This window comes from Budorcas taxicolor, chromosome 3, assembly GCF_023091745.1.
Source record: "Budorcas taxicolor isolate Tak-1 chromosome 3, Takin1.1, whole genome shotgun sequence".
NCBI lineage: Eukaryota > Metazoa > Chordata > Mammalia > Artiodactyla > Bovidae > Budorcas > Budorcas taxicolor.
This window is the reverse complement of record NC_068912.1, coordinates 71,850,730-71,875,716: the sequence shown is the minus strand read 5'-3', so window position 1 is coordinate 71,875,716 and position 24,987 is coordinate 71,850,730.

Sequence of the window (24,987 nt, the reverse complement as noted above, 5' to 3'; positions counted from 1 at the left end):
ACTAGATGGATCCTTGTCACATCAGGAGCTGCTCACAAAAATTCACATTCTATTTTTGGAGCCATTTTATTACAGCACCAATGTTATCATAATAGTGTGATTTGAGTACTCCCCAACATGTCTCTGATCTTTGAAATTTGTTGATAATCAATCTAAAACATCACAAATGCTCACAGAGCATTCTTTCTCACTTTTTATTTAGTGCCTGGTCTACTTGTTAACAGTTAGAATTCATGGTTTTAAGCAGTTGGAAACTACTCTGGCTAATGAATACAAGCAAAAAATGAATTGAAAAAAAAATTATAGGAGACTGCAGAGAATTAATAGGAAGACCAGAGAATCATTCTGGAAAATGTGGCCAGGAGCTAAGGATTACTGAGCTGTTGATAACATAAAAGAGACTATTCCATAGACATATTCTGAGATTTCATTGCTGGATGTACAGCCACTGCTATCAATGGCTACTACCACTGCTGGGCACTGCCGGTGTATCATGTTCTGTTGAGGACATTTACCTGCCCAATATTTACCTCAATAGAAAGAGCCTATTATTCAAAACTAGGACATAATGCATTGCTCCTTGACGTCAGAGTATGGCTAGAGTCAATATTTGTCTGGCTGTTCTATAAATTATAATCAAGGGGACTTTGGGTAATTGTGAGCAAAAGTAAATAAATTAATGCCTTCTACAACTACCTTTTATTTCAGCTTTCATTTACCCTCAATGAATCTTGTCATTTCCTTGCTTGAAAGCTTTCAGTACATTCCCACTATCCAAATATTTTTCAACCTTTAGGATGGAGTTATATGCTGATCACAGCTGTCTTTTGTCAACATTTCTGGTCCAAATTTTCTGCCTATTTTGCAAACAAACCACACTAAGAAAAAAATAATTTCCTATTTGTGCTAGATAATGTATAATGTCTAATTCAAGGCTTTTTATTTTTTCATATGCCACTCCTCTGAATTCTCTCTGTGCCATTCTCCTCAATGCAGAATGACATTCTATTCTTTCTGCTTCTATGCATATCTATATATATCATTCATGCAACTGCATATTTACCTTAGTGTCTTTTTTTATACTATAAACTATTTGAGGAGCTGAGCTCTGTCATATTTTGTTTCCTAGTCATTAAAAATATTTGTTAATTACTTGTTCATGTCTTTACATAGTACTAGGGATGCAGTAGAAATCTTGATGTCTATCTTTTAAAATAATAATTGACATAAAATGGGAGTTAGTATACAAGACATGAATGACAAGCACTCCAGGAATTGCTTTGAGATTATCATATTCAGAAGTGATGGGGAATGAGGAATTATTTTCCAGTTGCTTCTGATTATTTCCCAATTCGGAATTTATATTTGATAGTGTAGACTGACAGAGGTTGGAACACTTTTATACACATCAGTGGATTTCATTACAAGCTTAGTTCATTTTATCATGTTCAGCATAATTATTGAAATAAATACATTTATGTAAAATGATGCCTTTTTCCACCAGTGGTAATTAGCTTGGTCTTGGTGGCCAGTAGTAATTTTTGTTTAATGGTTTACTGTTTTCTCAGAAATTTCTACCTTTTGCTTTAAATTCAAAACTGAATATACCAAGTTGACACCTCTTGTATTCATTCCACACTGTTAAAGATAAGTACTATAACATCCTTTACAAATTCACTGTGAATAATTATTTTTAGTAAAACCATCTATTCAGATCTCAGTAGAAGTCATGTAGTCTTCCCATCAAATCCCTATGCTTTTCTTAAGTGTTCCTACTAAACTATCAATAAATTTTTCCGTCACAGTTTAGGTAACAATACTGATTGTGAATGCTTTATGATGACTTGCTGTCAGGACTGGAAATCCAGTCAAGCTCAAAGAAATGAATGGTGTCAGTGATATAATGCTATTTAATAAGTGTGGAAGTATTTAAATCCTTCTGCTTGTAATAAGCTAGGATTTTTTTTTTTTTTTTTTTTTTTTGGTGAGACGACAGTAAGAGCTGTGTGATTGGAAGTAAGTGTGTTTCTTTCGAAGGCTGCTTCTTTTCATAATGACTTGAAGGGAAATCTAGCTGTAGGCCTCTAATTTGTCAAACCTGTAGTTCAAGGAACACAAAGTAACCATCTCTTTATATTTACTTCCACTTATCAGAATTTTCTTTTATTTTCCAAATATGGCCCTGGGTTCCTGAGATTCTCAAACTGCTTCCTAAAGGTCAGTGAGATAAAATGCTTTTTATAGCAAGATCAACTTTCTATTTGTATTTTTTACTCTCATTCTTTTATAAGTATATAGTATAATTTTTAAAATCTACTTGATGTGATGTTGCAGCAGATTAACTACAGAAGTAGACCTGCAAATCCAGTTTTCTCCTACTGAGCCAGACATTGAAGAGATTTGAAGCAAGTCATAAAGTGCAGCTCTTATCACTGTTTTTTTAAAATATAGTTATTTTTCTATGAAAATATATTAAGTATAATGGCATTTGCATTGTTATTTTAAACAAGTTAATTAAAATATGTGAAACATTCTCTTAGTTCTAACGTCTAGCATGCAAATAAATATCAACAGATATAACTCTCCGTAACAAAGCTGAGGATGCCTTTGTGAGCCTCTATCATTTGTAAAAATGCAAAGAAGTCCTGAGACTATAAGGTTTGGCAACCATTGACCTAAAGAATTTGACTTGAGCCTTTTCTGGGATTGTGTAGCTTAGCTCATTGTTTAGCTAATTCTATGACTTATGTTGTATTATAGAAACATGATTTACAGGTTCATAAAGTGTTCTCCCATCTTACCTTACTTCCCTTTTCATAATACCAATTACATGCCACTGTAATTGCTTGTTTATCTTCTGCCCTTACAGCTCAGGTGAGACTGCATAGGTAATTAATGAAAATTTGATTATAGCATGATAATTTAATGAAGCATTAATGTTGTTTTAATAGCCACGTGCTCATCTGTAACTGGGAAGGGTTAATTTTGACTCCATGCTCTGACTATAACCCTTGTTTTTGCCATTTTTGCTGTTATAATCTCATACATAATAGCCTGCCTCAGAGAACCTGCCCCTTCTCAGTTTAGTTCAGTTCAGTCAGTCATTCTTCAGCACTCAGCTTTCTTTATAGTTCAACTCTCACATCCATACATGACTACTGGAAAAACCAAGCTTTGACTAGACAGGTATTTGTTGGCAAAGTAATGTCTCTGCTTTTTAATATGCTGTCTAGGTTTGTCATAACTTATCTTCCAAGGAGCAAACATTTTTTAATTCCATGGCTGCAGTCACCATCTCCAGTGATTTTGGAGCCCAAAAGAATAAATTCTCTCACTGTTTCCATTGTTTACCAATCTATTCACTATGAATTGATAGGCCCGGATGCCATAATCTTAGTTTTTTGAATGTTGAGTTTTAAGCCAACATTTTCAGTCTTCTCCTTCACTTTCATCAAGAGGCTCTTTAGTTCCTGTTCACTTTCTGCCATAAGGGTGGTGTCATCTACATATCTGAGATTTTTGCTATTTCCCTCAGCAATCTTGATACCAACTTGTGTTTGTTCCAGCGAGGCATGTCACATGATGTACCCTGCATATAAGTTAAATAAGCAGGGTGACAATATATAGCCTTGACCTACTCTTTTTACAGTTTGGAACCAGTCTATTATTATATGTCTGGTTCTAACTCTTGCTTCTTGACCTGCATGTATATTTCTCAGGAGGCAGGTAAGGTGGTCTAGTATTCCCACCTCTTGAAGAATTTTCCACAGTTTTTTGTGATCCTCATAGTCAAAGAATTTGGCATAGTAAATATAGCAGAAGTAGATATTTTTCTGGAACTCTCTGACCCTTAAACTAAAGAGCCTTTATTTAGATCACAGGGAGACATTTTGACCCTGCCCACCTGTGAATGACTATAAGGAAAAGAAACTGGCACATTCCTTTGCCTGTGGCTTGCCATTCTAGGAGCTATTTTCTAATAGGAATTAAATGACAGTTTAATTTTGTTTCCTCATCTCCCCCCATCTTAGATCCATTAAAGAACCTGACATCCAGTCCCCAGCAAAATAGTTATTTTGAGACATTAGTCTGCCATCTTCTGGGTCAGCTGGCTTTCTGAATAGTCGTATTTTGTGCTTTAACATCTCATCCCTTGGATTTATTAGCCTCTCTCGAAGCAAGCAGAGCAAGCTTGGACTCAGTAGCAAATTCACTCACCTATATACTTTTGCATTCAAACACACCATCCACAAATGTTTCTAGATCATTTTGTACTCCTTTGCTTTAGGAAAAATTTAATGTCTTAGTATGTTTGGGCTGCTATAACAAAATAACACAGACTAGGTAATTTATAAACAGCAGAATTTTAATGTTCACAATTCTGGTGGCTGGAAATCTAAGATAAGGATGCCAGTATTGTAGGGCTAGGGTCCTCTTTTGAATTAGACATAAGATTATCCTTACATGATGGAAGGGAGTAGTGAGCTCGGTGCAACCTCTTTTATAAGAGCACTAATTCCATTCTTGAGAGCTCCACTTTCATGACCTAATCACTTCTTAGGCTCAAACTCTTAATACCTCCCAAGGACTCTACCTACTAATAACATCACTTTGAGAGGATTTCAATATTCAAATTTGGAAGAAACACAAACATGCAGACCATGACATATAGTTAGAGATCAAAAGTAGAAGCTGCTTATAAGCTATTTCTTTTTCTGCCATATATTTTTCAAAGGTTCAGCTCATAATAGAAATTGTGCTAAAGCACAGGGTGCAAAGAAGTATTTCTAAAGATAGAAAGTAAGGGAGATTAAAACATTGAGGGAAGTAGAAGGATTGAGATAGAAATAGAGAGAGCCTCAAACAATGCTAGCGAGTTGAGTGTCAGGGAAAGAGAAAAACTTAGTATATCCTGAAGTCTTGGACCAATAAAATGGCAAGACTCTAAACAGGATAGTTATGCTTCTCAGGTGGCTCATTTGGTAAGAATCTGCCTACCAATCCCAGGAGACACGAGTTCCATCCCTGGGTTGAGAAGATGGAGAAGGAAATGTCAACCCACTCATTTTTCTGCCTGGAAATTTCCATAGAAAGGAGAACCAGGCAAGCTACTGTCCACAGGGTAGCACAGAGTCAGATACAGCTTAGTAACTGAGCATACATGCATGTACAGAGGATAGTTCTATAGTAAGCACAAAGTAGGTAGACTCTAGTCACTGGAAGGACTCAGACCTGATAAAAATTTCCACATTTTATGTAAGACAAAGAAGAGCACTGTCATCAGATTCCAAAGAATCATTCATAATTCAGTCAGTAAGAAGTACAGTGCCATTCACCTTAGAGATTTGCAAATCTGCTCCAGTTTTCAATAACATCAAAACTGACTCAATTTCTAGAAGCCTCTCTCAAAAAAACCTAATAAAAGTTCAAGGCCATATTACATTTGTGCTAAAAAATATAAGTTGATATTTATTGCTCAGTTCAATTTGTAGACTAAGGTTCATGACTTTTATACATGAAACTTAAGTTAAATATCCATTTCTACAGTACACAACTCCTTCTGCTTGATTTGCAAATAATTTAGAAATAAAATGTATAGTTAGTCATGTCACCTTAATTCACGTTAATGAATTACAAAAATTTAATAAAAACAGAGTAGGAACTCCTTTGCTGCTGCTAAGTCGCTTCAGTAGTGTCCGACCCTGTGCGACCCCATAGACGGCAGCTCACCAGGCTCCTCCATCCCTGGGATTCCCCAGGCAAGAACACTGGAGTGGGTTGCCATGTCCTTCTCCAATGCGTGAAAGTGAAGAGTGAAAGTGAAGTCGCTCAGTTGTGTCCGACTCTTAGCGACCCCATGGACTGCAGCCTTTCAGGCTCCTCCACCTATGGGATTTTCCAGGCAAGAGTACTGGAGTGGGTCGCCATTGCCTTCTCCGAGGAACTCCTTTAACAGGCAGCATACACATTGTACACTCATGTCAACCACAAGAGACAGGCATGAAGCAATATCATTTACCCAGAGTCACATACCAACCTTGGCTTCTTGATCAATCTCTCACATATCTTGGAAGGATTAAGTATTTGTTATTATAGAACAAAAGGCCTGTTTCATGTTTTGCTCTAATGTGCCACTTTTCACAAAAAAAAAAAGAAAGATATACAGAGTATTATAAATACAGGTTTGCAAATAGCCAGAGGAAGGATCAGAATCTCTATGCCAAGATACAAAATCCAAGTACAAAATAGAACTCCTGCTATCACTCGTCCTGCAGACACCCTCAAGCTAGCCCTTGGAGACATGTCTTCTGTTTTAGAGACTCTGTACATTTAAATTAGGAAGTTGAACTTTCAAAGCTAACATCAGGAAAAATTGCAGAAGCTACCAATGGCATGTTCCTAGAAGTTTCTATTAGCAACAGAGAAACCTGACTGGATAATTATATTAATAGTTGCAAGCTTTATGTGTTTCCTAGTCTCTCTATTTGGTTAAGTTATGAGATAGAAACTCTGATTGTACAACATAAGCAGTGTTTTTTCTTGTATTAAGTGTCTCATCCTCTTCTATTTATTTTTATTTTCTGTTCTTACCTATGGAAAAGGAAATTTAAGGAAAAAGTTGGAATTGTTTTAGTTTTAAAGATCAAGACTTCTGAACTGTTGCCCCAATGATTTAATTGAATTATTAATTGTAAGGAAAGTATCCAAATCCCATATCTCAACTTGAGCTGACTTTTGATGATACTCTTGGAATAGGAAGCCCTTGATTTCTTTCCATGAGAGAACATATTTCTTTTTACTTTACAGCTAATCCTCAAGGTAATCTATGTTATCAAATCATCAGTAATAAAGCTATACAAAGCTTATACGAGTAAATGAAACCAGGGTATCCACAAGGAATAAATTGAGGGTAGATTCAACAACATAAGTATAAACTATTTAAGTATAAATTGTTAAGACATACCCATATGATATAAAAAATAGAAGCCAACTTTTACTACCTGGTGATAGAGAATTGTTAAATGTTCTGGTCTTCTGTGAACTAGCCAACATTACATTTGTAGCTTTCCACCACTCAGCTGTGGTGGAAATATTGAGCTCAGAAAATGTTATACATCACTGCTTCCCCGGTTTGGAAAGTAGGTAATTAAATATTAATGAGTACACTTCTGTATATAAGGCCAGCGTTAGCATCTCTACTTTGTAGGACAGTCAAAAAACTAAAATTTTTGTGAGAAGCAAACAAACATCTCTTCAAATAAAAATATTAAGATTATGTCACAATGAGATAAATTAAGCACTTTTTTTCAGTCAAACCTTATAATTAATCCTTTCTTGGTTATCCCCCCCCCCCCTTTTTTTTTTCATTTATTTTGGCTAAACTAAGTAAAATAAAAAGGAGATACTTTAATTTTCTAAAAAATATCAGCCTACAACTCTTTTGTGTTACACTTTTGCTTATTTTGAAAAATAACATCTAAGGAGATATTATGACCCTGTACACATGAACTATCTTATTCAAATTCTCCTACATAATTCTTATTTCTCAGTTTGGGTACTTATTTACATTAATTACTTTTGGATTATTTTTTTACTTCTTCGTTTTTACTTTGTACACATAATGTGTGCCAAGCATAGGATTAGACATATTATTAGTATTGAATTTAATTCTCACAATCATTAATATAATTTTCTCCATCTTACAGGTTGAGAAAATTGAGAAACTATAAGATTAGGATTTATTGTATAGCTAATAAATGGCAGAGAGAATTTTATCTCAGATTCTCAAGTTACTGCTTCTAATTAAAATGGTTCCTTTAGTCACCAGAATTATTTGCTTACTGGATATCTAATACTGCTTACTGGATATGTCTGGATATGTCTGTAACTGCTTAATGAAGTCGCTCAGTCATGTCTGACTCTTTGCAACCCCCTGGACTTTTACTTTAGCCTACTAGGCTCCTCTGTCCATGGAATGTTCCAGGCAAGAGTACTGGAGTGGGTTGCCATTTTCTTTTCCACTATAACTTCTTACTGGATATCTAATACTCCTTTGCTGGAGGAAGTAAATAGATATGTGTCTGTTTACAAGTTGTTTTTTTTTCCTTTTCCTCAAAAAAAAAAAAAGTTATGTATCTATTTATTCAATGTGAAAGCATAATTTATAGATTAGCTTATATGATATGAAGCTATTAGATTTTATTCAACTGTTCTTCTCAGTTTACATATTTAGGTGCTTATGATGATACAAATCAAATTTTGAACTCTAACTTTTGTAAGTCTTTTAAGACATTTTATTGGATTTAGAAACAGAAAAAAAAATAAATATAGGATATTTTTCTCTCAATAATATCATATAGTCTTCTTAAAACACTCACATTAAAATAACCTTCAGTTCAGTTCAGTTCAGTCACTCAGTCATGTCCGACTCTTTGCAACCCCATGAACCACAGCACTGCAAGCCTTCCTGTCCATCACCAACTCCCAGAACCACCCAAACCCATGTCCATTGAGTTGGTGATGCCATCCAACTGTCTCATCCTCTGTTGTCCAAAAATAACCTTAACATGTCATAAAATCTATGTGGTTACTCCAGGTATGCAATTCTTAGACTTTCTTTTTAAGATTCCAAGATAATTTCCTAATATTTCAAAATAGCTACAAGCTCCTTTCTATTCTTTCCTGCCAACTTTATGATTTTCCCCTATATGCAGCCTGTCTCATACTGTCTAAAACCTGCCTGATTCTTTGACAATTGCCTCTTTATATTTTCTGTGATGCTTGATTTTATCTGTATGCTCAGTAGTAGCCTCAACTTTTCACATCAATCCTGGCACACACATAATCATTAGACTCCTGGTATGTGAACTGGAAAGTGGCAACCAGATAACCTTTGTTTATAAAGTAAACAGAAACTTTGTTAAGACAAATTATGTTAAAGACATTGACAGCTTACAGTGTCAGATTCTTGATCTCCAAAGAAGATTTAGCTTCAGAACCAGGGACCAGGCTTGATCACTCAAGAGCTCTTGGGTTGTAGAATGTTATTAAAGTATAAAAAGGGACAGAAAAATCTTCTGACACAGACATCAGAAGGGGGATGGAGAGTGCCCCCCACGCTGGTGTTAGCAAGGGAGTTATATACCTTTTAATTAATTATTACAATAAATCAAAAGAATGTCTTAAGGTTGTAAAGATCTTACTAGACCCACTCCCATAATTTATATTTTAAGATAACAGGGTTAGCCGGAGGTTTTTCAGGGAGGAGAAACTGTCCTCAAGCAGGATACATTGTTGTTATATAATCCTTCAGTTCAGTTCAGTCACTCAGTCGTGTCCAACTCTTTGTGACCCCATGAATCACAGCACACCAGGCCTCCCTGTCTATCACCAACTCCCGGAGTTCACTCAAACTCATGTCCATTGAGTCAGTGATGCCATCCAGCCAACTCATCCTCTGTTGTCCCTTTCTCCTCCTGCCCCCAATTCCTCCCAGCATCAGGGTCTTTTCCAATGAGTCAACTCTTTGCATGAGGTGGCCAAAGTGTTGGAGTTTCAGCATCACCATCAGTCCTTCCAATGAACACTCAGGACTGACCCCCTTTAGGCTGGACTGGTTGGATCTCCTTGTAGTTCAAGGGACTCTCAAGAGTCTTATCCAACACCATAGTTGAAAAGCATCAGTTCTTCGGTGCTCAGCTTTCTTCACAGTCCAACTCTCACATCCATACATGATCACTGGAAAAACCAAAGCCTTGACTAGATGTACCTTTGTTGGCAAAGTAATATCTCTGCTTTTCAATATGCTATCTAGGTTGGTCATTACTTTCCTTCCAAGGAGTAAGTGTCTTTTTATTTCTGGAATCAAAAAGAACAATATTGCATAGGAACCTGGAATGTCAGTTCCATGAATCAAGGCAAATTGGAAGTGGTCAAACAGTAGATGGCAAGAGTGAACATCGACACTCTAGGAATCAGCGAACTGAAATGGCCTGGAGTGGGTGAATTTAACTCAGATGACCATTATATCTACTACTGTGGCAAGAATCCCTTAGAAGAAATGGAGTAGCCATCATGGTCAACAGAAGAGTCCAAAATGCAGTACTTGGATGAAATCTCAAAAATGACAGAATGATCACTTTTTGTTTCCAAGGCAAAGCATTCAATATCAAGGTAATCCAAGTCTATGCCCCAACCAGTAATGCTGAAGAAGCTGAAGTTGAATGGTTCTATGAAGACCTACAAGACCTTTTAGAACTAACACTCAAAAAACATGTCCTTTTCATTATAGGGGACTGGAATGCAAAAGTAGGAAGTCAAGAAATACCTGGAGTAACAGGCAAATTTGGCCTTGGAGTACGGAATGAAGCAGGGCAAAGGCTAATAGACTTTTGCCAAGAGAATGCACTGGTTATAGCAAACACCCTATTCCAACAACACAAGAGAAGACTCTACACATGGACATCACCACATGGTCAACACAGAACTCAGATTGATTATATTCTTTGCAGCCAAAATGGTCAACCTCTATACAGTCAGCAAAAACAAGACCGGGAGCTGACTGTGGCTCAGATCGTGATCTCCTTATTGCCAAATTCAGACTAAAATTGAAGAACGTAGGGAAAACCACTAGACCATTCAGGTCTGACCTAAATCATATCCCTTATGATTATACAGTGGAAGTGAGAAATAGATTTAAGGGACTAGATCTGATAGACAGAGTGCCTAGTAAACTATGGATGGAGATTCTTGACATTGTACGGGAGACAGGGATCAAGACCATCCTCACGGAAAATATAATCCTTAGTACAGAGTTTAAATTGCATTTGTGTGTAATTTGTTATGTAATCATCAGTTCCAGGTTTAAAGAAAAAATGGTTTTATGTTATTAAGAATAAGGAATGTAGAGAAGAAAATGATGTTTGTCCTTTCCTCCTCCTTGAGAATTCCAGACCCCTGTCTCCGCTTCAAGAGCCCCTGACCCCTTTCTCCTCCTTGGGGACCCTGGACTTCTTATCAACCTGCCTGAGAATTGATTGTCTCATTCTCCCCTTTTCTTTTAGGAGAATTATTTTGCCAAGGTAAGGAAGCATCATTTTCATTCCATAACTACTTTCTGCTGTTGAACGGCATGGTCCCTAAAGTGTTGAGGCAACATATTCTCTTAACCCTCATATTGAGGGTCTCCAGGGGCCACATGTAATAGCTGGAGGAGGTTGTGGCACTCGTAGGCACCTGGACAACCATTTGTAACTTAAAAGCTTTCAGACGGCTACAAATAAACCCTATTTTACAGTTACAGATGTAAGGCAAAACAGTCATTAAACCAAGTTAATACATAATCAGAATTAAAAGTTACATTATGTTCATAGTTACATCAGTCCATTTTAGGATTATTAGATGTTATCAGATCAAGAAGAAGCATCACATATGATTGTTGTTGGTGAAAGTATTCTTAGAGTTGAAGAAAGCCCTTTCCTTGAAGTGGAGAAACCCTCCATGGGAAGTCTTCAATTGAAGAGGAGGGGAGTGCTCCAAAGACCCAGCAATTGTGGAATGCAGCATAGTAATGATTCCAGGACAGGAAGGCACTGTCTTGAGGGTCAAATGGCATACTCAGCAAAAGTCACCAGAAGCAAGCCTTTTGGGGTCAGCAGAAGCAAGCCCACCTAGACCTCAGGCCCATCTCAGTTCCTGGCTCAAACAGTGGCTTGTTTGACTCAAAAGCTGGGTCATGAGTTAACCCCCCAGTAATGTCTGCTGAAAAGCTAAAAGCTGAGCTCACATAGCTAATTTTAAGGCTTCAGGATCAATGACAATATCTGTGCACAAAAAAAGTCTGTCATAGAGATAGTCCCTTCTTCTTAGGGGCAGTTTGAGCCCTCATTAAAGATATGGGTAAAACTTTAAATCATAAATCAACTGTCTTATGTTTCCTGAGTTAGCTTACATGAGTGTGTTTTAATAATGGCATTAGCCTTTTCAACCTTTCCTGAAGATTGGGGTCTCCAGGAACATTGTAAGTGATATTCTGTTCCTATAACTTTTGACCCCCTTGAGTTACAGCAGCTTTAAAGATGGAGCATTGTTGCTCTGAACTTTAGAGTTTAAGATCCCACTTACATCATGAGAAGTCAGTACAGTAAAATTTTGCCCATTCATTACCTCTGGCGTTAGTGGATACTGTTTTTGATGGGAAAATAGGTGAGGGTCATTGAGCTTGATAAAGACAGAAATAGCATTTTGGGCTCAACACACAGTTTTTCCATCAGCCCATATACTAGGATTTAAAGTTTGTGCCATTAAAAATCTGGTTCCATAATCATGAAAACAGAGGCCTAGACCTTGTTTGGTATATCCCTCCCCAGAAGGGGTGAGGGAGACTCTGGCATGATTAGAAATTCTTGAACATAGCACAGAATCCCAGTTATAACTTAAAGCATAACTTACTAAAAATGCTTGGCTCATCCCAATACAGTAGTGGATAGGGAGGAAATCAAATCACAGGCTTTAGTGAGCAGAAACTTGCCCCAGTGTCCAAAAGAAAATTGACTGATTGGTCCTTCACGGTTATTAATACCCAGGGTTCCTCAGGAGTTATTAGGATGGAGGCTTGTGTGGGGACCCCTGGGCACCTTCAGTCCCATTTGCCTTGAGAGTAAGACTGCTGAGGCCTACACCTCAGAGAGCTGTCTCTTTCTCCAGTGTGGTCCTTTACAGACCAGTCATGGAGCCAGTCGTGGCTTGGATGCCTGAGGGCAATCCTGCTTGAGATGCCCCTCCTTTCCACAGTAATAGCAAGCCCATCACTTTTTACCTGGGTCCCTCTGGGCATTTTACTCAGGCTGTTTCAAAGCAGGTCTAACAGCCATTGTTGGGGCTTCAGGCTTTTGCCTGGTTCTTTTATTCCTCCTATTTTCCTCCTCTTATTCTCTACCATAATATATCATCTGAGCCAGCTGTAACAGTTTATCTAAAGACTGATTTGGTCCAAACACCTGTTTTCATAACTTACAGCAGATATCTGGAGCCGGCTAAGTGAGAAATCTATCTTTTAAGATCATTCCTCCTTCTGCACTTTCAAGATCAATGTCTGTAAACTTGTGGAGAGCCTCCTGTAGTCTATACTTGGAGTTTATCAGGAGTTTCCTTTTCTCCCTGCTCTATGTCAAAAAACTTAGCATAGTTTAAAATCTCAGCATGTGCTTGGTTAAGTCCTTCAAGAATACATCCGACAAAGTGACTCTCTTTTTGGAACTACTTGGTTTCTAGTAGGAAGGAGGGCTATTTCATGTTCCCTCCTTCCCCTTGTCTCATTTTTAAGCCTTTTCTCTCCAAAAGTAGTAGTGTCCCCCCAAACTCTAGTTCTCGAGTCAGGAGTCAGCGTCTGTCCCAAGACATATATTACATCTCTTCAAGTAAGTTCATAAAATAAAGTTAGTCCTGAAAAGGCTTCTAGATTTTTTTCTGGATTCTCTAAATAGTCTCGACTGCAATTGGTACTGTTGGAATTTCTACCAAGACAGAGGCAACCCCTCCTGGAACCCCTAGTTCTCAACCTGTTCAGTTGGAAGTCCCAGATACAGGGGTAGAGGACAGGAGGAAGCTGAAGGTTTCACACCCAAATCTGCACCCTTAGGACATAAGCCTGGCATGTCTTTCAGAGAGATAAAGGCAAACACATATGGCACTTCTACCCATTTCACTTATTTTCTACAGAACCAGTCTAGCTGTAAAATAGTAATAATTGAGATCCTTCAACAGATCAGTGTTCCCCATCTTCCAAAGGATACTGTAGCCATTCAGTATCACAGAAGAAGATCAGGCATGCCTTTTTAAATTCTGGGGATCAAACTTGTCCCAGTATTTTTTTAAAAATACATTTTAAAGGAATGGTTTTGGAACAGCTAGCTCCCATCTCTAAGAGATAAAAAAGCAGCATCCACAGCTGTGACTTTTTCCACTGGAAGCATCCTTCCCTGCTCTAGATAGAGGTGCAGACAGACTCCCCACTGAAGCTATCTTTCCCTGGTCGGACTTAGTCTGTCCCTTACCAACGCCAGCGTCTTACTCGTCCCTCCCAGTTCTACCACCGAGGTGGGGTGGAGATGCACCAGCAGTAGACTTGCAAGACGGATTTCTAGTTCTTTTCCACAAAGATCCTTGTTTTATTTGCCAGAGTAGTTTCCAAGAATGTTTCCCAAGCTAGGACTACTAGGGGAAGCATCCATATTACATGTGCCCATGCACATTCCTGAGTATAGTCCTGACCACAGTAGAAACGGTGAGTCCTAAAGGGACCACCAACAACCAAGATGTCCTTCCTGAGTGTCACCACACCAGTATATGTGATAGCAAAAGAGGTGGTGGAGGGTTGGCCAGCAAGGAAAAAGTGATTTTTGTCCTCAAGCTGCTAGGACCAATCCTTCCAGTTCATTTTCAGGGATTACACAGAAAGTAATATCTCAGGAGTCGAGATAAAAGCCATCAGAGAGCCTGCTCTGGTCCATTAAGAGCTAGCACTACCGAAGGAGGAGCCCACTGAATTTCCAGTCTGGCTGGATCCTGGAATTCCTGATCTGTGTCCTCAAAAACCTCATGGTCACCAGCAGAGCTTCTGTTCACACAGATAGGAGACAGGGCTGTGACAGAGACTCACTTCCAGGTTGCTGGCCCCTGAGGCAGGCAGCCTCTGACCTCTAGCTTGAGACTCCTTTCTGGAACTAGAGCTCCGCCTCACTCCCAAACATGCTCTTGTAACTTTCAACCCCTAGTAAGGCTAGGCGCTTCTATCCATATAGCTTGAGGTCTAAATAAAAGTACAGAGTAACGGCATGGATTACAAGTCCCTTGAGAGTCTATAATTTGATAGACTAGGTTAGTAATTCTAATACCCCACATAATTATGGAATGGTCAAAGAGACCAGGAAAAGGTGACCAAGAAAGAAAAGTTTGGTCCACACACTTTGCCCATTTCTGGTCGCTTAAGTGTCTCTTGGTATTCGCAGGTCATTATAAATTCCCATCAAGTCTCGCCTTTTTGGGGCTGCCTTCAGTCATTATGCGGCATCATGAAACCACACAGCAGGCATGGCTCATCACTTGCTTTGTGCAGGGCGTGTCATTCATTCACACAAGCACACTGTAGTTAGTAAAGTAAAGCAGAAAACGTGCATACTGAGAAAGCAGAGAGACTAAGGCTCTGAGTGTTCTTACCTTGTCCTGAAGATCCCAGACAAGCCCGCAAGAGACAGCTTATGGTGAATGTTGTCAGATTCTTGATCTCCAAAGAAGAAGATTCAGCTTCAGGACCAGGGACCAGGCTTGATCATTCAAGAGCTTTTGTGTTGCAGAATTTTATTAAAGTAAGAAAAGAAACAGAGAAAGTTTCTGACATAGACATCAGAAAGGGGATGGAGAGTGCCCCCCTTGCCGGTATTAGCAAAGGAGTTATATACTTTTCGATTAATTATTCAGTTCAGTTCAGATCAGTTGCTCAGTCGTGTCCAACTCTTTGCAACTACATGAACTGCAGCACGCCAGGCCTCCCTGTCCATCACCAATATTAAAATAAATCAAAAGAATGTCTTAAGGTTGTAAAGATCTTACTAAACCCACTTCCATACTTTACATTTTAATACAACAGGATTAGCCAGAAGTTTTTCAGGGAGGAGAAACTGTCCTTAAGCAGGATACATTGTTGTTATATACTCCTTAGTACAGAGTTTAAACTGAGTTGTTTGTTGTGTAACCATCAGTTCAGGGCTTAAAGAAAAAAAAAAAAAATTTTTATGTGACTCAGACTAAGGAATGTAGAGAAGAAAAATATGTTTGTCCTTTCCTCCTCCTTGAGAATTTCAGACCCCTATGCCTAGGATTTAAGTCTCTCAACATCAAATACGTAGTAACAATAATACTATAATGGTGAATTCTTTTAGAAAATAATCTATATCCTTGAGCAGAGAGAGGACTTTTGAAATTTATCTACATTAGGATATTTATAATTATTATGCTGCTGAGTCACTTCAGTCATGTACGACTCTGTGCTACCCCATAGACGGCAGCCCTCCAGGCTCCCCCATCCCTGGGATTCTCCAGGCAAGAACACTGGAGTGGGTTGCCATTTCCTTCTCCAATGCATGAAAGTGAAGAGTGAAAGCGAGATAGCTCAGTAGTGTCCAACCCTCAGCGACTGCATTGATCGCAACCTACCAGATTCTTCTGTCCATGGGATTTTCCAGGCAAGAGTACTGGAGTGGGGTGCCATTGCCTTCTCCACATAATTATTATAAATGAACAGAATTCTTTCAACTAATAACCATGTTCTACAAGTTTAGCATTATAGAAATCGAATTCCAAAAATGTTGTGAAGCATAGAGGAAACTGGAGAATCAATAAAATCCTTTGAAATTTATAGCAGATGTAGCAAGATGGAGGAAGTAAACAAGCCTAAGATAAAAATCAAAAAGTTGGTTATTGGTTTTAAGATTAACATGTGTAAAAATTCCATATGATAAAAAGATTCATGATGTGGCCATGGTTATGAATTGATGTGTATGGCTCTGGAATGAGGTTTATGAAGAGAAGCTGAGAAAATATAGAGTATAGAACTTAGCTACTTTAAGATCATCTATATGGCTGTTTCAGATTCAGTTCAGTCACTCAGTCATGTCTGACTCTTTGTGACCCCATGGACCGCAGCGTGCCAGGCCTCCCTGTACATCATCAACGCCCACAAATTACCCAAACTAATGTTCATTGAGTTGGGGATGCCATCCAACCATCTCATCCTCTGTCATCCCCTTCTTCTCCCACCTTCAATCTTTCCCAGCATCAGGGTCTTTTCCAATGAGTCAACTCTTCGTATCAGGTGGCCAAAGTACTGTAGTTTCAGCTCCAACCTCAGTCCTTCTGATGAACTCTCAGGACTGATCTCCTTTAGAATGGGCTGACTTGATTTCCTTGCAGTCCAAAGGAATCTCAAGAGTCTCCTCCAACACCACAGTTCAAAAGCATCAATTCTGCCGTTAGCTTTCTTTATAATCCCACTATCACATCCATACATGACGACTGGAGAAACCATAGCCTTGATTAGACAGACTTCTGTTGGCAAAGTAATGTCTCTGCTTTTTAATATGCTGTCTAGGTTGATCATGACTTTCTTTACAAGGAATCAGCATCTTTTAATTTCATGATTTCAATCACCATCTGCATGATTTTGAAGCCCCCCAAAATAAAGTCAGCCACTGCTTTCACTGTTTCCCCATCTATTTGCCATGAAGTGATGGGAACGGATGCCATGATATTAGTTTTCTGAATGTTGAGCTTTAAGAAAACTTTTTTACTTTCCTCTTTTATTTTCATCAAGAGGCTCTTTAGTTCTTCACTTTCTGCCATACGAGAGGTGTCATCTGTATATCTGAGGTTATGGTTATTTCTCCTGGCATTCTTGATTCAAGGTTGTGCTTTATCTAGCCAAGCGTTTCTCATAATATATTCTGCATGTAAGTTAAATCAGCTGGGTGACAACATATAGCCTTTACATACTCCTTTCCCGATTTGGAGCCAGTATGTTTTTCCATGTCCAATTCTAACTGTTCCTTCCTGACCTGCATACAAGTTTCTCAAGAGGCAGGTCAGGTAGTCTGATATTCCCATCTCTTTCAGAATTTTCTATAGTTTATTGTGATCCATCCAGCCAAAGGCTTTGGCATAGTCAATAAACAGAAATAATAATTTTCTAGAACTTTCTTGCTTTTTTGATGATCCAGCAGATGTTGGCAATTTGATCTCTGATTCCACTGCCTTTTCTAAAACCACCTTGAACATCTGGAAGTTCATGGTTCACATATTGCTGAATCCTTGTTTGGAGAATTTTAAGCATTACTTTACTAGCGTGTGAGATGAGTGAAATTGCGAGGTAGTTTGAGCATTCTTTGGCATTGTCTTTCTTTGGGATTGGAATGAAAACTGACCTTTTCCAGTTCTGTGTCCACTGCTGAGTTTTCCATATTTGCTGGCATATTGACTATAGCACTTTCACAGCATCATCTTTAGGATTTGGAATAGCTCAACTCGAATTCCATCACTTCCACTACTGGTGTTCATAGTGATGCTTTCTAAGGCCCACTTGACTTCACATTCCAGTGTGTCTGGCTCTAAGTGAGTGATCACACCATCGTGATTATCTGGGTCATGAAGATCGTTTTTGTATAGTTTTTCTGATTCTTGCCACCTCTTCTTAATATCTCTGCTTCTGTTAGGTCCATACCATTTCTGTCCTTTATTAAGCCCATCTTTTCATGAAATTTTCCCTTGGTATCTGTAAATTTCTTGAAGTGATCTCTTGTCTTTCCTATTTTTGTTTTCCTCTTTTTCTTTGCTTTGATCTCTGAGGAAGACTTTCTTATCTCTCCTTGCTATTCTTTGGAACTCTGCATTCAACTGGGTATATCTTTCCTTTTCTCCTTTGCTTTTGTTTCTCTTCTTGTCATAGCTATTTGTAAGGCTGTTTGACTCTTCCAAAATAATGGACATGTGTGAGATTTAGAGAAAGAATATGTTTGAGATGTGAAAGCCCAGCAATACTTACTCTGTAGATTAAAACAGTTAGTTTAGAGTACAGGTATTGACCAGCAAACAGGGTGCTTAGGTTATAAAAGTTCAGAAAGTATGCCTTTGCCTTTGGCACTGATGGACTAGATGCATTCTTCAACTAAGAAAAAGAAGGATAACATGACAATTTTAAAAATGTGTTGAAGGCACCCAAGAACTATTAAGGCAGCTGGGATTTGGGGGCAAAATTCCCAGAGAAAAGTATCATCAGAGAAATAAGTAAAACCATCATCATTGTTTTTCCTCTTGACCGATTCTCCAGCTTCTAAGATGGAGCTTCTAAGATTGAAGGCAGGAGAAGGGGACAACAGAGGATGAGATGGTTGGATGGCATCTCTGATTCAATGGACATGGGTTTTGGTAGACTCCGGGAGTTGGTGATGGACAGAGAGGCCTGGTGTGCTGCAATTTGTGGGGTCACAAAGAGTAGGACACGATTGAGTGTCTGAACTGAACTGAACTGAACTGAAGATGTAGCTAAGAGACTGAGAAACTCAACCGTAAATGATGGCTAAAGACTGGGGAGCTAAGTAGAAATTTTGACAATAATAGAAAATTAGAATCTAGGAATATCTAAAGAGAAGAGGGCCTGGACAACAGCCAAGCTCTCTTTAGGATCCCCTAAAGAAGTACATGGGGTCACAAAGAGTCGGATATGACTGGGCAACTGAACAACACCAGAAGAGCTACTTCCTTAGAGAAAGTATAACCTGGAAATATACCTTCTCTCAAAAGATAGAACTCAGGTTCAAATCAGGTCAAACTTATATTGTATCAGGGTGAATTCATATTTATTCTGACAATTTGTCAGAAGCAAAAATAAATCTCTGCTGGAAGTTAAGATCATTGACAGCCTTTACAATTTTTAATATAACATGCTTAACACTCAATGAAAATTTATCAAGTATATTAGCAAAATATAATAAGAATAAAAAATGTCAAGTAATACTATTGACTTCTACATGTGCATAAACTTCAGTACGTTATGGTAGCTGAATGTTCCAACTGCAACACATCAAAACAGAGAAAATTTGCGAATACTATATATGAGAACCTTTTTTTTAAAAAAATGGAGACACAATAAAGACTAGATAAACCAAAAGTTCAGTGAGGAAAAGGTCCTTTTAGCGAGGGAAGTGATGAAAAGGGCCAGCCATCATCTTTAAGGTTTATGCTGAGCTGAACCAGGGAGACTCCCCTGTGAGAATGAGAAACTGGCAGAGAATCACCCTGGCAAGATTGAGAATTAGAATAGCTCCAAATGTAGCACTAACTTACTCCTGAGATCTCTGGAATGTTGTATGGTGGGCAAAAGCTAAAAGAGTAAACTTTTCTGCCAGCTTAGGGCTCTTGGAGACAAAGTTTTGTTAGAGAGGGACTACACAATAAATCACAGCTGGCATCAGGACTCTAACCACTATAACAAACAGATAACCTCCAGCCCTCCAAAGAACAGTATTTCAGAAGTGAGGAGTTAAGTTGATCAAAAGATATACAAATGAGAAAAGCACATGAAAAGATGCTCAACATCACTAGTTATTATTTGTACAGTTGCTTAGTTGTACCTGACTCTTTGAGACCCCACACGCTGCAGCACACCAGCCTTCTCTGTCTTCCACTATCTCCCAGAATTTGCTCCAATTCATGTCCACTAAGTCAGTGATGCTATCTAACTAACATCCTCTGCCATCCCTTATTCCTTTAGCCTTCAATCTTTGCCATCATCAGGCTTTGTCGTGCCTGGCTCCGACCATAAAGAATCTGCCTGCAATGTGGGAGGCATGGGTTTGATGCCTGGGTTGGAGAGTTTACCTGAAGAAGGAAATAGAAACCCCCTCCAGTACTCTTGCTTGAAGAATCCGATGGACAAGAGGAGACTTGGGGGGCTACAGCCTATTCACAAAAGGCTGGACAGGACTGAGTGACTAACAATTTCACTTTCACTTTTGCCAGCATCAGGGTCTTTTCCAATAAGTCAGATCTTTGCATCAGGTGGCCAAAATATTGGAGCTTTAGCTTCAAGATCAGTCCTTGCAAGGAATATTCAGGGTTGATTTCATCTAGAATTGACTGGTTTGATTCACTTGCAGTCCAGGGGATTCTCAGGTGTCTTCACCAGCACCAAAATTTGAAAGCATCCACACTCAAGCCTTCTTTATAGTCCAACTCTCATATCCGTACATAACTACTGGAAAAACCGTACCTTTGACTATATGGATCTTTGTTGGCAAAGTGGTATCTCTGCTTTTTAATACTATGTCTAGGTTTGTCACAGCTTTTATTTCAAGAGAAAGCATCTGTTAATTTTATGGCTGCAGTGATTCTGGAGCCCAAGAAAGTATCACCTGTCACTGTTTCCACTTTTTCCCTTTCTGTTAGCCATAAAGTGATGGGACCATGTGCCATAGTCTCCTTGTTTTGAATGTTGAGTTTTAAGACAGCTTATTCACTCTCTTCTTTCACCTTCATCAAGGGGCTTTTTAGTTTCTCTTCGCTTTCTTCCATACAGGTGATATCATGTGCATATCTGAGGTTATTGATATTTCTCCTGGCAATCTTGATTCCAGCTTGAGTTTCATCCAGCCTGGCATTTGGCATGATGTACTCTGCATATAAGTTAAATAAGCAGGGTGACAATATACAGACTTGAGATACTCCATTCCCAGTCTTGAACCAGTCTGTTGTTTCATGTCCAGTTCTAAATGTTGCTTTTTGACCTGCATACAGATTTCTTAGAAGCCAGGTAAGGTGGTCTGGTATTCCCATCTCTTTAAGAATTTTCCACAATTTATTGTTTTTGTTCACACAGTCACAGGCTTTAGTGTATACAAGTAGATGTTTTTCTGGAATACCCTTGCTTTTTCTATGATACAATGAATGTTTGCAATTTGATCTCTGATTCCTCTGCCTTTTCTAAAACCATCTTGTACAGCTGGAAGTTCTCGGTTCAGGTACTGCTGAAGCCTAGCCTGAGGATTTTGAGTATAACGTTTGTAACATGAGAAATGAGTGCAATTATATGTTAGTTTGAACATTGTCATTTCCCTTCTTTGGGATTGGAATGAAAATGTAAAATTCTACATTATAATACTTTACATATCACTGACATAGTATACTTTTCTTAAAAAAAATCAGTATCATTAAAAATATTTTATCAACAAAAGTCTTCTTTATTTTGATGAAATGGAAACCTATTTATGTAAAAGTGTGATTTTGTCACTTTTTTTCAATACTTTAGAGTTATAACATACATTGTTGCAAGTAAAATCTAGAGATTTTTTTAACTTCTAACTTCCTAAAATAAAATACTAACCATTCTAAATTAGTAATTCTATTATAATTTACTCTTAGGTCACAGTATTTACTTTTGTTCATACTTTTGTGTAATGAATTGTAAGTAGTGACAAAAGATATGTATAGTTATAAGAGCTAACTATTTTAGCCAGTATGTGCTGTGGACTTAGTTGCTCAGTTGTGTCTGACTCTGTGACCCCATGGACTGTAGCCCACCAGGCACCTCTATCCATGGGGATTCTCCAGGCAAGAATACTGGAGTTGATTGCTATGCCCTCCTCCAAGGGGTCTTCCCAACCCAGGGATTGAACCCAGTCTCTCACATTGCAGGCAGATTTTTTACCATTTGAGCCACCAGGGAAGCCGGTATGAATGACCACATTTATAATGGATGTTAGTGCATAATAGTGAGAACATGATAATAACAAGAATTGTGCTTGAGTATTGGCTCCAACTCTAACTTACAGTATTATTTATGTTACATTAATGTGACATCACTGTCTTGTTCTGAAACATAGTTAATAAGCATGAGCAACAAACAATAATATTAAATAGAATATTTCACAAATTACAAACCATAAAATATATGTGAAAACACATAATTACATGTAAAAATTTTGCACATCTTTTTTTTTAACTAATGAATTACATTTGTCTTTGTTGGACTACTATACAGATTTTTCTTTTTTAATAAGGGCTCTGATGAATTATTTTTACATTTTATTTTCTTTGGAATACTAAGTAGCTCATAGTTGCCAAATTTTACATTGCTAATACTTATCTTTACTTCTAATAATATGTCTCACTTGTCTTATATGGTACTTTCCCTTAAACTTCAGTTTGGCCATAATTTAGACCTTTATATTATACCTTTAAATAAACTTTTATCCATTTTATGAATAAGCAAATTTTGAGTGACTTCTATATGATTGATATCTACAAAGTAGTGGTGATACAATCATGACTGCATGACCCTAAATTTTTTTCAACAATGATTAAGGAATAAAAGTATTAGATAAAATTATCTTTGATTAAAAGAAACTGCTTAGAAGAGAATATGTCCCAAATCTACGTGTATTTGTTGATCACTGTGTTACTTGGTAACACAGATTGATTATGGATTGATTATTGAGTAGTAGAAGGCTACTAGGAGAAAAGAGTTAAACCAGCTGTTTAAGAAGTAATCATTTCCTTTAGAAGAGGGTTACCTGGGTAAATAACCCAATGATATTTAGTAAGAGAAAGACTTTAGGACTATGTCCCTGGCTAAGTGCTCTCCCTAGAAAGTAGAACCCAGGACCTGTGAATCTTGGCTCCCAAGAAAATATCTGTAGGATATGCTATATAACAAACTGGGGTATAAAATGGCAGTATTGGAATCTAAATTCTCCCCCTATGTGAGTGACCCTGTGAACCTCAAATTGAGACCTGTCTATTCTGATTTAAAGGGCCATATCACAAATGTAGAACCATGTGAACTGCCCATCTCTTCCCAGAATTTTTCATCTGAGAATACAATCACCTATATCTTCAACATTATTAAGCTTAATATGTGAATCCAATTTGACAATCTGATCCTTGGTGTAGGTTCAGCTATAAGATGGGTCATTGGATACAAAGAAGATCAACTAAAGTTAGCACCCTCTTTGTTCATAAAGCATTCCAATCTGTGTGTGTGTGTGTGTGTGTGTGTGTGTGTGTATGTATCTATGTGTGTGTAGTGCCTACATGAATTTTTCAATATATATATAATACATATATTACTCATTGTATATAATACAATACTCATACTTTCTCTTGTGTCTTTTTGCCCCACTAATTTATACTTTCAAGAGTGCATTTAGGCACAACAGGCAACACAGAAATACAAAGGGTCATAAGAAACTACTATCAGCAACTATATGCCAATAAAATGGACACCTTGGAAGAAATGGACAAATTCTTAGAAAAGTACAATTTTCCAAAACTGAACCAGGAAGAAACAGAATATATTAACAGACCCATCACAAGCATGAGAATAGAAACTGTAATCAAGAATCTTCCAACAAACAAAAGCCTAGAACCAGATGGTTTTACAGGTGAATACTACCAAAAATTTAGAGAAGAGCTAACACGTATCCTACACAAACTCTTCCAGAAAATTGCAGAGGAAGGTGAACTTCCAAACTCATTCTATGAGGCCACCATCACCCTAATACCAAAACCAGACAAAGATGCCACAAAAAAGAAAACTACAGGCCAATATCACTGATGAATATAGATGCAAAAGTCCTCAGCAAAATTATAACAAGCAGAATCCAACAACATATTAAAAAGATTACACATCATGACCAAGTGGACTTTATCCCAAGGATGCATGGATTCTTCAATATTTGCAAATAAATCAATATGATACACCACATTAACAAATTGAAAGATTAAAAACCATATGATAGTCTCAACAGATGCAGAGAAAGCCTTTGACAAAATTCAACATTCATTTATGATAAAAACTCTCCAGAAAGCAAACATAAAAGGAATATACCTCAACTTAATAAAAGCCATATATGATAAACCCACAGCAAACATTATCCTCAATGGTGAAAAATTGAAAGCATTTCCCCTAAAGTAAGGAGCCCACTCTCACCACTACTATTCAAAATAGTTTGGAAGTTTTAGCCACAGGAATTAGAGAAGAAAAAGAAATAAAAGGAATCCAGATTGGAAAAGAAATAAAACTCTCACTGTTTGCAGATGACATGATCCTCTACATAGAAAATCCTAAAGACACCACCAAAAAGTTGCTAGAGCTAATCGATGAATATAGTAAAGCTGTGGGATATAAAATTAATATATAGGAATCCCTTGCAAAAACCATTGCAATGAAAAGAATATTTAGGAATAAAGCTACCTAAAGAAACAAAAGATCTAAACATAGAAAACTACAAAATACTGATGAAAGATATCAAAGAGGACACAAATAGATGGAGAAATATACCATGTTCATGGGTAGGAAGAATCAATATAGTGAAATTGAGTGTACTACCCAAAGCAGTCTACAGATTCAAAGCAATTCCTATAAATCTACCAATGGTACTT